At 43.6% G+C, this 17103-nt stretch overlaps 1 protein-coding gene across 6 annotated transcripts in view; it reads right to left on the bottom strand.

Annotated features, from left to right (window-relative positions):
• Positions 1 to 17103, bottom strand: part of adgrl1a (adhesion G protein-coupled receptor L1a) — a 123840-nt gene that overhangs the window by 66443 nt on the left and 40294 nt on the right. For all 6 annotated transcript variants that reach the window (XM_085933115.1, XM_085933114.1, XM_085933119.1 and 3 more), the window contains one exon: positions 13865 to 13980. The gene's annotated coding sequence lies outside the window, so the exon portion shown is untranslated. The remainder of the gene's footprint in view (positions 1 to 13864; positions 13981 to 17103) is intronic.

Here is a 17103-nt window from a genome sequence, read left to right as displayed (position 1 = left end):
ACTCATTCAATGGCAGCCTAGTTAAAAATGTGAATGAGTCAAAACGGAAATATGGACCATGTAATTCTAAAAATAAAGTTGAAGATTCTTTCTTTTGAGATGCCAGTTGACATTTATGAATTCATGAAAAAAAATTAACGGCAGCATATTTTGCTTCTTTGACACGCATTTTAATCCAAGTATTGATCAAGGTTGTGTTTGAGTTTTAAAAAAAATTGATGAAATATACTAAAAGACACGAGAGGCAATATAAAACGCTGATGGCGTCATTCAAATGGATAAGCGAGACCACGGCATCACCGCAAGATTCAAAAGTTGCCAGCACAAACACACACACACACAAACACACACTCTCTCTGCATTCATTTCATCAGCGGCACAGCAAGTCTTTGGGTGTCGATCTATAAACATCGATTCACGCTTCAGCAGCTCTTACTCATTTATCTATTTACTCATTCGTTCACTTATGTGTTTCTCCTCCAAAAAAGAATCGGCCTATGTGGCTAAAACGGACGGCTTTTGTATATATTGGATTTTCAACCATTTCCGTCCTCCTATGCCAATTCAACATTATGTTGTGAGTGTTTTACAGAAGGCGATACAAAAAAAAAAAAAATAATAAGTTGCACTGACAACTTTATTTCCACAAACTCAAAGCAGTTGTGGTATCAAATTTTCTTCACATTAATTTCATTAAAGAGCTGCTATTCCGTTTTCTTCCGTAGGTTTTTTTTTTTCATTGTCCTCAATTTCTGCATGTCGCTGCTCTACAAATTACATTCTGGTCAAGCTATTATTAATGAAGAAAATTCTTTATCCAATGCATGAATTGTACAAAATAAAAATCAATCAATCAATCAATCAATAAAGTCCTTTGTTTTGGGTGCGCTATTTCCTGTTTTTACCTCACGACAAACAAGCACAAAAATACCTTGACGCTGCAATCAAAAAGTTTTTGTCTTTTTTTTTTTAATCCTCATATAAATTTTCCACAAATTGACTTATTTTCCACCATTTTATTATTGTAGAAATTGTTGGTCCCAATGAGTTCCAATTAAAATGAAGAAAAACAAGAAACTATTTCAATTGGACCTAAATTAAAGTGCATTAACAAACATATTTCCCCCAGGGTCTACTGTAATAGCATTGAGGGTGTCAGCATTGTGACATCTCATCATCAGCCAAAGACCAAAAAGTTGAGCCCGATTAAATTCCGAGTGATTTAGCGAGCAGTGACTGGTGAAAGCGGCAGCGTGGCGCGACGCGTCACGCCGTCTGGGAGGTGGACAGGCTTCAGACATCAACAATAGCGGGAATTAAATTCCATTTAAAGCTAATCCCATTGCCCGGACCTCGGCAGAAGGAGTCTCGCTGCTTTCGCGACAGTCGGCCAAATCCGTCTCGATTGTCCCGTCGCACCAATTGATAGCGAAAGCGTGAAAAATTTAGTTTGATCACCGAGAGGTGTGAACCTCACCACCATCAAATATCCCGCCATCCTTCAGGGGAACGGGACGGGTCGGACAAGCGTTTGGCAACGGGAGGGCGCCGAGGAGGGCGAGGAAGACAAGCGAGCAGAGCGAAGTGAAAGGCCAAAAGAGAGGGAGACGGAAAACAGAGTGTGTGCATTAATGCCATGCTAATTCTCTTGACATTTTACACTAGCACTGCCATCACACACACACAAGATGACAGAGGGGAAAAGCATTTGATTAGGAAGCACAATAAGCTTTTGTTACGTGACGACCCCCCCCCCCCCCCCTCCACAGAGTGTATCTGCGGTGACACTCATGTTTACATTGAATATGGATCAGCGCTTAAGAACGACTGTATCTCGTCGCTCTCTAATAAGAGCTGCGGCCGGAGTCCCACCAGTAAACAACTGATTACATGAAAAATGAAACGGCTCCCGCTGATTTATAGTACAAAGAGTTTCAATCAAGCAGAAGCGCGGGGTTCAACGCCACAATATTGACCCGTGCGTCACCTGACCTTGTCAACATGATGGAACGTGCAACGGTAGCTCGTTAGCGGATTGATTTGCAGGTACCCAACGCAATTGTCATGATTGACTATGGAGGGGGGGATCAAAAAACAATTAATCTATAACGCTACTTTATGATACAGTAGAAGTGCATATTTTATGGTGTTTTTTTTATTGTGAGTAGCCAAAGAGGGAAGTGCTCATGTGTGACTCTATTTAACTATGCTATGAGGCGAAGGTTAGCTTAGCATGTTCGTCGAGTATTTCTAAAGTAGTTGACTGAAGCTCAGTTGGTGGCAAAATGGGAAGTCGAGCTTTGTATCTCAACTGTGATACCAGTCCAAGTTCCACTTTGTTCAATTAAATATCTTGTTAAACAATTCATATTTTTCAATATCATTCATTATCATTCCACATGCTCATTTGTGAAATTCAGCAGTGAGTCACGACTTCTCATTAAGTAAACTAAAATAAATAGATTCTGTTGGCTGTTAAGGGTTTAATATAGACCATTTTAAAAATGCAAGACGTCATTTGGATGTCTAGGCGAGGCGAAAAAAAAAAAAGAGCGAGGAGAAAACAAAAAGCAGATGAAACAAATTGGCTGGAATTATCGAGAAGATGAAATGGGGGCGCTCAGATGCGGCAACAATTATGTGGCGCAGAGAATGCACAGAATCTCTCCCTCCCCTGGGCTCATCAAAAATGATGCCGGCGCGTTCACGGACTGACACATGGAGATGGATGTGCAAACACCCGCCGCACACACTTCTTTCGCACTTTTGCCTATTTGCATTCATTTCACATCCAAGCCGACGAAGCACACGTCCGATTTTGCAGTCGCCGCACGTCCTGGGTGGCACTCGAATCCCTCCACTTGCGCATGCCGACCGGATTGGCGGGTCAACGCGGTTAAAGCTGACGCGGTCTGTCAACACATCCATCTCTAACCCCGATTACTTGCTCGCTCGGGTTGGCCCGCCCGTGCCCTGACTTTGCCGTTAAGCAACAGGCGGCATGCGGGCGCACTCGAGCTGAACCGTTTGGGGAGTCAACGACAATGGATACTGAACGTAGACATTTTTAGAATTGTTGAAAATCACATTTCCTGCGGGACTGATATACTTACTCAGGTTAAAAATGGGCTAGCCAAATGAGCTATTTGTCTTTGGATTATGTTGATCTTCATGTAGCGGCAAACGGCTAGAGAGAACATAAAAACGAATTGATTGCTAGCTTGTTTTACATTTACAACCTAGAAGTGTTTTCCATACAGATATTGACTGTAGTTATGTTTTTACTACCGTGTTAGCATCGATTAGCGGCACGCTAGCACGCATTCAGTTCGGGCTGAGCATGTTCAATATAGTTTGGGAACGAAATCCGTCCAAGCGGCCCGTCTTTTGCCGTGTAATTGTTACGGGACAGTGACGATGATCTGGGATGAGCTCCCCACTCCTTCCACATGATTCTACTTGTCCTCTTGTTTGCTACTCCCCCAAATCTGGGTTTCTCAGCCCATTGTTCCCGTGGGCACTCTCCTTTCTCTCCGTCACACGCCTCTCAGCCGCTCGGTTGCTTCATTAAGCCTCCTCCAAGGATGACACAGACCCTCAGCTCACCTCATCTCCTCAAACTCGCCGTCTTTCTCTTCTCTTCTCTTCATAGCGATTGCTTTCAATAAAAGATTTAGAAGCTCCTTTAAGTGATAATCAGGTTGTCATCCGTGCAGGCCAAAATCAGAGGCCGAATAAATAAAGGCTCTCTCCTCCGTGCTGGCTGGCAGCTCGCTGCGCTTAAATAGGTGACACCGGAGTGCATTCTGAGCACGGCGGATCGATGCCAGAGGCCCCCGGGGGTCCCCCTGAAACGATGAACCCAGACAAAGTTTAGCGCTCGATAATAGCGAGGACGGGCGGCTCGCTCCCTATTTTCAGATGAACTCTCAGCGGGCTGGTCCTCCCGCGTCCCCTCTTCCTCGCTCGTTTCGTGACGGGTTCTTTTTTCGAGTGAGCGGCATCGTAAAGCGGTGAGCCAAAGCGTTGGCTTTTGTTTAACGCGCGACGTGACGCCGTCGCACCAGTCAAGGGGAATCGACACGGCAATCATGTCCGTCATCTTCCTTCAATCCCCGAACCGTCGCCATCATCTCATCGCTTCCCGCCACCGCCAATTTGCCGCTTCGTCCGATCTCACGCTTGGATATCACTCAAAATAGCCCATCGCCGTCCCTGACTGTCACCTGCGGTGTCATATCGCTAAGCGCCGACGTATTTTCTTGTCCAATATATTCAGCCTCAAGCCTGGACGGACAGATGTGCGCTATCGCTGACCCCACGCCAAGACGCCGTGGCCCCGCGGTGGTCCGACTCCACTCTCCCTCGCATTAAAAGCTCTTCAACCCCACCAGGGTAATCTAAAAAGGGTCGACTGTTCCTCCCTCTGTGGTTCCTTTGCCCGGCTTTGATTTTCTGTCCATCAAGGGGCGGAGGGGGTTCTTGGATTAGCACTCTCTTGTTTATCTGCTCGTCCGGTTTTATCTATCGCTAAGCTATCCAGTGCGCGGCCCCGGCACTGCATTAATCCCCTATCAGCCAAAGCATCCATCCATCCATTCATCCATCCATCCATCACCCCGCTGTCTATCACGTCAGATCCATCATCCGCCCATCTGTCTCGGGCGGCCATCGCTCGGAGATGATCTCCTGCGGGAGAGCCGAATTGGCGTGGCGAGAAAACGGCGAGCTCGTAGGGAAGATTCTGACCTTGGCCTTCTCTTCATTTTCTTTCTTTCTCCCTCGCTGCTGTCACTAGCCGCTTATTAGCCGCCGCGTTTGTTTCGTTTTAATTTGTTTGTCCTACCCGGCTAACGAGAGCAAGCGCAGGGAGCGATAGCGGCTCCAGACAGGGGTCATAAATCCCGTAAAAGCAAGATGTCTTTGTCTTCCTCCACTATATGGCGGTCTGTGGTTCGTATAAAACATAGCACACTTAGCAAGCGTTTGTTAATATTTTCCGTAAAGAGTCTCTGAGATTTTTTAGCCCCAATCGAGCAAGGAGCCGCTCGCCCCTCCCACACCTGAACCGGGGTGAACGGGATACGATCTAAAGCCTCCCAGCTTTAAAACGGCTCAATATGGAGTTTCATCAGAGGTCATTTTTATTTTCATCCGCATCATGGCGGGCGCCGAGGTGGAGCGGAGGACGACTTGCGGTGTAAACAAACGCACTTTTGGAGCAAACACTACATGTTTAGTTAGTTGTATGAAATGTAAATGGCCATCGAGCGGATGTGGGCTGAAGTAGCGTGATTATTCCGTGTCGCCAGCGAGGGCAGAGCAAATTGTTTTTGGATGAAAAGGAACACGAGAGGGCGGAGGCGGGAGAATGCATGTTTATGGAATGGAACAACTCAAATGTAAGCCTTGTAGGACCCAAACGGAGAAGATTTGTGTGAATTAGAAAACCTTTAACCTGTTTACTGAGAACAAATCAAGGCAACCGCAGTTCGCACTAACTCGATTGGGAGCACGCAGCTGCCGGAGACAAACATGATTTGTTTGATACTGAACGGCCGGGTGATTTTTTTTTTTTTGATTCTCGCTCGAACAATGGAGAAAGGGAGGGGTTGCAACAATGTTTTTGTTGTGATAATCATTTTACGGCGTCCTCAAAGGGCGGAACACCAAAGCGGCGACGAAAAACGCTGTCGGGCTTTGTTTCCGATGACACCTCGAGACGAAGCGCCTCGCAGACAAAGATCGATTTGAAGGTTATGCAAATGAGTTTTGCTAATTTCTAACGGGCTAATCTTGTTAGCGTGCGGCTGCGGTCGGAGCGTGGCTTTAAGATTGCGTTACCTGAGCTCAAGCGAAAAAGCTTCCAGGGAGTTGAAGGTGAATTTTTCCTTGATACACCGCCGGACATAAAGAAGCATCTGCAATCTACAATCATAATAAAAGGTCTTCTGAAAAAGCACACTCAATGCCAAATGGAGCATCATGATTTCTTTCTTTCACACACTTATGTAAGGTATTCATCAACTGTATAGCCGATCATATAGGAGAGTTTCTTCAAGTGGGAAGCTAATGCACAGACATATCCAACTCGAGGCCGGCCACATCATCTGCTTTGCACAAGTTCTCCTCGAGCAAATCTTTGAAAGTAGTTTGCCGACAAAAAAATAAATAAAAAAATCTATATATGATGATATATCTGATTATATAGCAAGTCGTAGCAAAGTGCAGAAAATCACTGACGGTTCAGAGTCCGAGCTCCGGAACAATAATATCAATGGCCTCACGGTTTCCCGCACAACACGGGGGAGCCAGACGGGTGAAGCCTGTCCTTTTAAAACTGTAATGAGCCTAAACAAACACCTCCAAATAAATGTTCCCCATCAGCAGGCGGCGGAATCAGATGAGACAGCTGTCAGAAAGCATCATCCGTCCACAGTTAGTTCTAATTAGGGCGCTACGTTCCCGCCTTTGACAGGTACCGCTCAATCGCCGCGTCGGTGCTACGTCGGGGCCCCACCGCTGTTACACAATGACACCTCTCGCCGCGCTCACACTGTGCACAAATGCCGACTTATTTTGCAAAATAGATGGGAAAAGACTCATCATTAATGGTTTGGCCATTTCCTGCATTTGGCACACACCAAAGAGCGCTGACAGGAAGAAGGGTTTATTCTGCTAGGAGTATAATTGGGGTGGCTGCAAAGTTTGCCATTGTTGATTAGCTAGAAGTTTAAAAAAAGGATTTGAATTTTGGAAAATAAAGTTTCAACCTGCCAAAAAGAGGACTGTAACCTGATAGAAATATAGAAAATAACTGAATAGGTACTCTGAATGATATGTACTGAATGCTAATTAATTTGTATACCGGCTAAGCTAACTAGCATTAGCAAAGGTAATTTACACAGAGTATTGACGATTAAATTATTGAAGCAGGTTCGAATAGAAAGAAGCGCTTAGGCGGCTAGATAAAAATATTTTTTAAACAGGCTAACCTAATTAAAACAACTTGTTTGGAGTAAAAATATTCAATCTTTAAATACGTTTTTGTTTTCAATTAAAAGTAAATCTTCTATTAATTACAACATTTTACAAAATCTCAGCAACTATTTATGAGAGCAGTCTTCTATGGATTTGATTGTCATTTCATTACCTTTTGAATAAACAAAACAAAAACGCTTAGGTTGCAGAATCTGTCACTCATATCACACACAGACACGGAACACCAACACTCACTTAACCCCACGACGCCTTGGCGACATTGTTTTGTACACAGCGAATTAATGAAGGAGTGGACAAATAGCTGTATAAATACTGCGGATAACCGATCGATAGCGTACACTCAATTCATTCCGAGTTCAGAGACGCGCGGCGCGGTTCCCATTGCGCACTGATTAAACTGGCACCGCATTAATTCAGCCAATCAATACGATTTTCTAATAAATCAAGTCGCACCGACCATTCCAGCCAAGCGGTCAGCGAGAAGACATTAGAATTCTCCTCGCTGCCGTTCCCCAAGGGAATAACGCACTTGTTGTTTGCCATTTGGAATGAAAGGGATTCATCAATTAAACAATAAGTGAGCCGCATGTCATAATAAGAAACACACCGGTTCGTCAATAACGCCAGTCGGCTGTGCGTGAAGGACCAATAAGTCTTCAACTGCGACCTGTTCAGATTTACTATTTACTGAGTTAATGTAAACGATATTTTTTGGGAGAGTGGACTCTCTGGAATTTCCGCTAACAACCCATGCTAAAGTAAAATATCATGCGAATGGTTGTGTGAATGCATCAGAGTCTGTAATAAATCGATACAGCAGCACTAATGACCTGACAATATATATTTTTTTAAACGTCACAAAAGGACTACTGCAGCCTCAGTGCTATCTTTGTACTTTGAGGGTGGAGGTGGGGGGAAAAAAAAAAGGCTACTTCCGCCTGTTTGTCCAGAGCTCATTACCGTGGCTTCTGTGTGCTGCAGGGTTAAAGTGCAGCTGTGGGAAAGCTGGAATGATTTTTTTTTTTTTTATTACTATTATTTTGTCGTTCAATATCCAGCAGAGACGTGTAAAAAGTCAGACACTGCACCATTTACTGGGTAAACAGGCAGTAATGTAGAAAATAAAACATAGTTTGTCATGCTTGCAAAAAAATGTGCATTCATGTATCAAATCAGCCTAAAAATGAGAAGTTAGCATCATTTTGCTGAATATTATATGACACAGCCAATTTCTGTCATAAATTATCTCCAATTTTTGTATGGAGCCTACATTTTTTTTGTGCTAGCATATTAGCCAGTTAGCGACCAACATTGGAGGTTTACGTTTTATAGAAGCTACAGCAGTTTGTAAATCCCAATGAATTGAATTAAGAAGATCAAGTAGATGTATTAATAATGCAGTCGGCCGGCCGGCCACAAAATGGACATATGGATGGGAGAGAAGCATTCAAACAGCGCAGCGCAACATATGCTGAAGCAGATTGTAAAAGGCAGCGGAGAGGCTTTTAGATACAATTCAAGCTCGGCAGTGGTCAACAAGAGGTGAACGTGCGGCACGGCAAGTGAGCCTGGTGTTTTCGTCTCATTGTTATGAAGCGGGAGAGAAGGGGTGGGCCGGGGGTAACACAGGGCACCAGGAGCCAAGCGTCGGCGGCAAAGGGGCAGTCTCAGGTGAGGCCCGCACAGTCCCAATGTAATTATAATCCTTAATTAATCCACCCCGGTTGTGATGTGCTCTCCTGCTCGTTGAGCTCACTTTCCATCACGCGGTCTCTTCTGGTGCTCTGCTCTTTCTTTTTTCCCCCCCAGCACACACACACACACACACACACACACACATAACGCACACACTTATGTAGTCGTCCAACAACCAAGTGCTATTTTTTTCCTTCCTCACTACTATATTTGCAATTTAATATGCAAATATTTAATTTTACATTTAAGTCCTGTTTTTATTTATTGATTGAATTTTTTCTAGTAATAATTTATTAATAATAATTTTCTAAATAATACACATACATTAGTAAGTACCAATTTTATAAATAAATTTGCAAAACTGTTTGAAATGTAACTCTAAAATTTTATGCAACGGAATTGTACTGCACCGGATGAAAACAAAAATGAAGCCACTGTAACGTTACGCGTAGTTCGAACATTTAATTCCGGGATTTATTTTTGCGTACCACTAGAGGGAGCTCATGTACCTCCAGTGCTACATGCACTACACTTTGACAATGATGTGTTTAAGGAAAGGTTTGCTAATGCTGGACAAAAACTTTTGAGAACCTTCATTCTACAAAACTCTGAACATCTGTTGCCTGTAGAGAACAGACAGGTAGTCAAACACACACACACACACACACACACACACACACACACAAAACACACACACACTGTTAATACATTGTCTCTCCTAATTTTGCAGCCTGACTGAACGTGTCGATGTTGAGCGTTAGACTTTAAAAGGGGTCGTACACGCTATTAAGAAGATGGCTGCGAGGACAAAGAGGTGACAGTATTGACGCCGCCCGCAAGAGCTGTGAGGACTGCCGAGCTCGGGAGGAGGCGGAAGCAAGGAAGGAGTGGACTCCTGCCATTAACACTGCCTCTCCCGTGTTCAAGCCAATTACGCCGGCGCCCCCGTGTCGGGCCGTCAGAAAAAACATGGAGATTGATCGGGGCAAGCTATTAAGGTCAATTGATCAGCGTTTGCTTTCATTTGCGGGCGACTCCTCTTTTTTAGAGAGGACAGGTGGGAAGCTACTTTGACTGAGACGGATATCAATTGTGCATTTGTTGCACGAGAGGCAACCACGGAAAACCCCAAAAAATGGCACAGAACCGGTCGACTTTCCCAAACATTCAAATTGGTTGGTCTTTTTTTATTTTTTATTATTTTGCTGTTGGCTTCCTGCGCGGTAATATTCAATACGCTTTGCAACAGCATGGGAATCGATCCTGCAGCTTTAAGAGCGCTGTTGCCCTTCTAAAGCTTTGGCAGGAGCAGCCGTGACCGACTTCGCTGAAATGCCAAACAACCAGTAGGGCAAGGTTATATTGATTCGAGGTGGGGTGGGCCGTCAGGGAAGGGGGGGTTTTCTCAAGTGGCGTCAGAATGATATTTGCACGGTGCCTTTAAAGCCCATTCAACGTGTGAGAAAACATAGCGATCCCAATAGCGCTTTGGAGATTGGATAGTGAAAATCAGGCGGGCGACAAAGGGGCAATCAGAAGTGGTCATTACAAGATTACAGTAACGTTGCAAGTATTTGCTGGTGAAAATTGCACTGGCTTCCACTCTGAAAGAAGTCCAAACACAAATGGCGGCAGGCCTGATTGTTCCTTATTGATCGAGCATCGGGTTTGGGGTCTTTTCAGCCGGTGTCGCAGTCAATAGACACCACCCAAATATACCGCTCACTCAATCCCCACGTGTTGCCCGCCAGCCCCGTTTGGCTAATTTAACACCCACTCAATTTATGAAAAACAGTCCCTATTGATTCTTTTTTTTTTAATGGGCGCGTGTCCGTGCTCTCCTGTTGTCGACGCTTATTTTCGCCAACGCTGGCGCCAGTGCGCGGAAGGCCGGCAGCCGTGGAATTGAATTAGCACGTGAAATGGGTTCCAGGAAAACGGATCACTCGGAACCTAAACCTCCAGCTTTTAACTGCGGCTTGTCGTGTGCACGGCGACACGGTGATCCGAGTAAAAATGAATCATCGAAATAATTATATGAGTAGGAGTAATACTGTAGTGGAGTAAAAGGAGTTTTGCATTAGAACTATTCTGACAAGCAAACCAGTATCAACCACCATATTAAGGTTGTTTTGCAATTAGGAAACTAGAAATTAGAAGAATATTAGATTGCCATTAATGTTATACAATTTTAAAGCAAATTATGACTAGTGGTATCGTTTATTTGTATCAGCGACTCATCCAGGTATCGATCGATCTGGGAAAAAAATGGTATCAAACATCCCTACCAAATAGTTGCTTCAATAAACATAATAGAGTAAATATTCATATTCAATAATTAAAACTACACCATGTACAGGAGATTCAAAGCCTGAATCCAGTGAGGCGGAAAAACCATCCACTATTCCACCGTACTGGCCCCAAATGACAAAAATAAACACATTACAAAACCACAATTAACCATTTTAGCTAGTAATGACTTTTTTTTCAACACTGAAGCGCAATAAACTGTTGAACGGCCTTCCCGTCCTGCCTCACCAGAGACGCCGCTCGCCAATACGAGAAGACAAACCGATAGCAGCTCTTTGTTCCCAAACTATCTGGAGACAGACTGTAGCGGAGAAAATGCACAAACAGCTCACAATACGCCGCACGGCATCCATCACAGACGCCTGCAGTCTAATTGGAAGGAATTGCTGGTGGAAAACTCCCTTAATCACTTCTTGCAATTAAAACACTTAAATCATTAACGCTTCTGAAAAGAAATCGCCAACAAATATCATGAAAACCCGCTTCGCCACAAAGACAAAATGACTTATTTATTTATTTGGGCAGCGGAGAATAGAAAAAAAAAAATCCAATCTTGCAAAAGGATTGTTATGAATGGATTATAATTGCAAACAATCTTCCGAATTACAGAGAATCAATACAGAGCACGGACGTGATTAGCACAAAAATAACTTCCTCAGAGGTCAGCTGGACAGAGGCACGAAATTGTATATATATATATATATATATATATATATATATATATATATATATATATATATATATATATATATATATATATATATATACATTTATAAATATATATATATATTGCTATTGGGCTAAAAGGGAGCTAGCATAAAATGAAACACAAACCACGACGATGTTTTTAGAAGACACAAAAAGTACTGATTGAAATTTTATGACTTAAGTGACATGTTTGTCAGTTAGACTATGAGATTTGAAAATCAAAACGCTGCCCAGATGGCCGGCATATTTGTGGAATTGTTGTACCGCCGCAAGAAGTTATTATGTTTTTAATTAAAACTGTTCGGCGAGTTCAAAGGCCAACGTGACTTGAAAAACAACTTTTTCAATGCGTCTGTGAAAACTCACTGACAAAAGTCTGACTATAAAGCTTTTTTTTTTTTGTCTCTCCAATAAATGATGATTCTTCTTTTCAGAATTTTAAGCCTGGCCTGGATTTTAGAAGCCTTGCATCACTCGGATTCACGTGGAGGGGGACAAGAAAAAAAAAATAAAACGTAGCTGTCCCGAGGACATGAAGGAAATTCAGTGTCGTGGGTCAATTTCTGAAATTCATATTAGTGGCTGTCTTTCTGATGATTTCCTATTAACATATTCATCGAGGAAGCCTTGTTAAAAGAGCTGTAGGGGGAGCACATGCATATTAAAAGACGTAGAAGGAAACAAGAGGATTCACTTTTGGGACATTTCACCTCCATTTATGTATGCGTCTAAATTAAAAATGTATAAATGTGTGTGCGCACATCTGCCTTTTGCACGCCTGCTCACTCACCCGCACGTGAGCGCAAAGGCGGCAAATTAATTTAGCATACAAGCAAAAAATAAAAATGATATAGGTCGTCTATATTTGCTCCATCCTCTGGCAACAGAGTCGACCAATCGGACCGGGGCAGTGTTTCGATCGTGAACTGCAATAAATCTAATTACGGCCGGTGACTTATTAAAAGTCTGACGGCCATTAATGCCATGCTAATGTATGAATATTATTCAGCCAGTGAGAGGCGAGAATAATTTTTCTGATAGTGATGTGACGCACAGACAAGAAGGTGGGGAGGCAGGGAGGGGGGGGGGAATAAATCCCTCTGTCTTCCTAGGGAGGGCGGGTTTGGTAGTAAACCAATTCCGAGTCTGGCTTCTTGAACGGCCAGATAACGCCATCAGACAGCTCCAATATTGCGATTTTTTTTTTCTCTTCTTCTTTTTTAGCACCTGAAGAATTTGAATTTCATTTAACAGCCCCCACCCTCCCCCCCCATTCCCACCTCGGAATAGACACGGCAATTGTCAGAACCGGCACAAAGTAGGCTGGTGAAATGAGCAAAAGGAAATAACATGCCTGGCTTGCCCTCATTTTGTTTTCCTAGCTACCTACCTACCTACCGCTTCAATTTTATCACAACACCACCAAGACAAAAGGTTTCATTTCTTCCGTGGGGCCGCCCGTGCCTCTTTCTTTTTTTCTTCTTATTTTTATTACAGATTTTATTATGCAGGGGAATTAGATCAGCATAGCTTCACCATGTGAACCCCGAGATGAAATGTTTAATTACTGTGCGGAAGAAGAAAAAGAAGCTGCTGGTGGGAGGGGGGTCTTTTTTTTTTTTTTTCCAGGCTTATTCTGCAGCCAAACAAGACATTTGTCAATCTCACCTCCATTTTTTGACTACTTTACCAAAGTTAAAAGGGATATTAAAGTACAACTCAATTTGCCGTGGGGACGTTTGTCAAGGACTCTTGTGGCCCTTCTCTTTCTCCCTCTCTCTCTCCCTTTTCCATCTCTCCTCCTCCTCCTGCCGAGGGCAAGCGGCCCACAGGTCATGATTTGACAAGGTGGAGGATTAATGGTGTACTCTGTACGGGATGTTGAGAGTAGTTCACTTTGTGGCTCTGGGCTTCCTTGCACTGTAAATTCAAAAACACTTCTAGGGAGTGTGTGTGTGTTGACTACGGTGAAATATTCTGTGCACGCTTGCCCTTGTTGGCTGCATTAAAAGAAAGCCTAGCTTTTGCAGGGACGCATATCGGAGTCCATCTATATTAATAATGTATATCCACGTAACACAAGCCCAGTCGGAGAAGACGATGCACATAACGTTATATCAAAAATCACAAGAATGGAAAAGCGTCCTACCTGTGGTGGTGTAATGTGCTCTTGCTGGGGAAGCTTAGTGTGGCTCATTCATTCTGGCGTCCCGCCTCACTTTCTTGCAGCTTCTTCCTTCCTCTCTCCTCCTCTGTGGATGCCACCTTCGTGCGGATGCATACGAATGAAAAATTAACGGCAAAACAAAATTGGCCCCTCCAACCCCCCGCAAAAAAAGGGAAAAAGTCAAAAATAGGTAGTTTAGGGATAGAGGTTTGGCTCCTCACTAATAAAAACGCGCCCGTGCGGGCATCAAAATAAACAACGACCGCATCGTCCCACTTGGGGAAGGACGCGCAATGGGCACGCAAGTTAGCGTCATACGCAATAAGACAAAAACAAGTATTGTTGTTTTTTTTTTCTTTGGCTTGAAATGTCCTTGATTCCGGAGAGTGTGTGCGGTCTCCTCGACCGCTCGCAGCCTCAAATGAGAGGCGATGAAGAGGCAAAGCGAGCAGGAGGGGAAGGACGCAGCGTGTGCGCTCTCTCTCGCATGCGCCGAACTGCTGCGCACTGACGCACACACTCGCGGTCAGTCAACAGACAGCTGACACACACAAGCTGCCTCACACATACACACTTGCCCTAAAAAATTAATAAAAAATTCTCAAGCTCCTTTTGGACCAGTGCGCTTCTTCGTCGCGCTGACATTCGAAGCTGGTGGCGCCTTCTCGTCGTCTCATTTCCAGTTGTGAAACGCCCCCCAATGTCCAAAAAAGGAAAACGTATGTGACACTTCCGCTTGTCAAACTGTTCATGTGCATTGTACAGGATTGACTTAATAGATGCATTTTTTTTTTCTAAAATAGTTTTAGTCAAATAATAAATGTGCCCCCCCCCCGAAAAAAAAAAGTCGATTCAGCGATGGGCGAACAGGCGCGCTTGTGAGTCAGCGGGTGACGAGGGAAGCTACTCAGCGGCCGCTTGCGCGTTTGCGTGCATGCAAAACTGCCGCATGCGCTCTCTTGCTCTTACTCAGCACTTTAACGCGGGGGGGTCATACATTACAACTGCCACTTTGTTTATGGGCAGCGGGGATGACAGCAAAGGACTGAATTAAACGCCTTCCGCCGCGTGACAATAACCTTGCCAAGCTCATTCGTTCAGATAAACAGCAACATTTTGCTTTCTAAACACAAGATAGGTTACGCTGCCAAATGGATTTATCCAATTGAAGTATCGTCGGAGGTTTTTTTTTTTGGGGGGGGGGGGTTCTATTACGACTGCAAACGGTACGCTGAAATAACCGGATTGGACTTGATACGTCTTGAGTCTGTGTATCTCCAATCCTCTCAACTGACCTTCACGGGCAACAAACGCAATGTACTCTGCAGCACACACATGAGAAATAATTGAACAATAAATGATGTGTGTGTGTGTGTTTGTGTGCGTGTGAGAGAGAGTACGAGTGAGCTTGCAAGTGCACTTGTGTGTGAGATCAGACGAGACTCCAAGGTAAGCCCCCCCGCGGACCAGTGGCCCACTCCCAAGCAAAACGTGAACACATTTCCAGTGTGTACCCACAGCAGGTTGTACATCCCACCCTCTGGTCTCTTAGCAACAAGAAGAGTGACGACACAATGCCAACACTATTGTTCCATCACCACGATTAAATAGTACACAATTGCAATCCTTGCTCTGTGTCTAGTCTCTGCCGACGTAGCAGAAAGCCAGATTGGCGGCATTCAGGCAGCTGACAGAAAAATCTATACAATATCATGTAGGACACGTTTGGTGCTGAAGATGTTTGTATTCCTGGCGAGGCGTAACAAGTCTAAGTGACAGATGTCGGCGGCGGGGAACGTGACGGCTCCAGTCGTGACTCGCTTACGCACAGTTGAGCGTATTGTGCCTTCTTTTCTGTCATCCAGTCACGCCCTATTTTATTATTATTATTATTTCTTTTTTAAAAACACTAAAGTTTTGCATCAATTGTTGTCGTTTTAACCCAAAACACAGATAAACTATTAAATGGATATACATTGAAGTCACGTTTAATCAACTGCGACTCGACTCATCATCGGCAAATTGAAAAAAAAAAATAATAAATCAGTCAAATCAAGCTACGTAGTTCTGAAAAGTCTTTTGCAGAAGGAGAGACGACCCGGATCGATCGCCGAAATAAATTGATTGTTGACATTTTTAAACTGGCTAACAAAACCTTTTGCAAAGCAAAGGTCAGCGGCTTCAAATATCATCATCTATCCATCCACAACATGACGATTGTCATCTACAGTAAGCACACAACTATTATGGCGACTCTCCAATATTAATATTGTAGAGGATATTATATTTCGCTACTCCTAGTACAAACGGGCTTTGGCATTGATAGACGCGGCCCTGAATCACAGTCGCATTCAGAATGGCCTCCGATTGTCAAATCATAATAGGTTTTGTGCTTTTGTGCAGATGTCACTTGATAAAGAGAAAAAATATACAAGCGGCGCAGGCAAAATGAAAGCAAATCTAACGATAAGAAAGTCGTCGTTGTTTTTCATTGTGGCGGTTTTATCGCGCATATCTCGCACCGCGTCTTTGTTAAAACTAATTATTCTCATTCGCTCGTCTTCCATCTTCTTTAGCCGAGCGTCGGTTGTTTTTGTCTTTTAAAGTATATGAAGGCCGGCTGCCATTTTTTAATTTCTCCCACCTCATGTTTGGTGAATGTCAATTTCTCCGAGTCAGGGTTCACGTTGAAGCAGCACGGCTGTTTACACGACACCTTTAGCCTGTTTGCAAGCGCCTTCTATTTTTACCAGCAGACAGCTTTCTTATTTAGCAATGATCGGAAAATGATCTCCTGTAGCACAAAACGGCAGATATGTTGTGCTTGTTAGAAGCTTTTTAGGGTTACAAATTGTTAAACAATTTACAGAAATGATCACAGTTGTCCAGAATACCCGTGGAAATGGTGGCTGTTATTGGCACATGTAAACTCCATGCTAAAAATAGTCAACAGCAATAAGTTTAGCTTCGCTACACACGCTATATCATTTGGGGGGGGAAATAATAATAACAATACTCAGTTTAAACTCGTGTGTGAATCTAAAACATCTATCATCGGATATTTGTATTTGTTTTAATTGTAATATATTTCAATGAGCATTAAAAATGTATCTCTTAATAATTTGTACTTTCTGATTTGCGGAAATTAGCTATTAGCGGCGGGGCTCGGTCTGTTGTCCAATGCGGCCCTTTGTACGAATCCCCGCATTGTGTTCGGCATG

The sequence above is a fragment of the Syngnathus leptorhynchus genome, chromosome 16 (assembly GCF_054491065.1).
Source record: "Syngnathus leptorhynchus isolate UIUO chromosome 16, UIUO_Slep, whole genome shotgun sequence".
In the NCBI taxonomy this organism is placed as follows: Eukaryota; Metazoa; Chordata; class Actinopteri; order Syngnathiformes; family Syngnathidae; genus Syngnathus; species Syngnathus leptorhynchus.
Note: the sequence above shows the minus strand (reverse complement) of the source record. Positions and strands in the feature narration are given on the sequence as shown.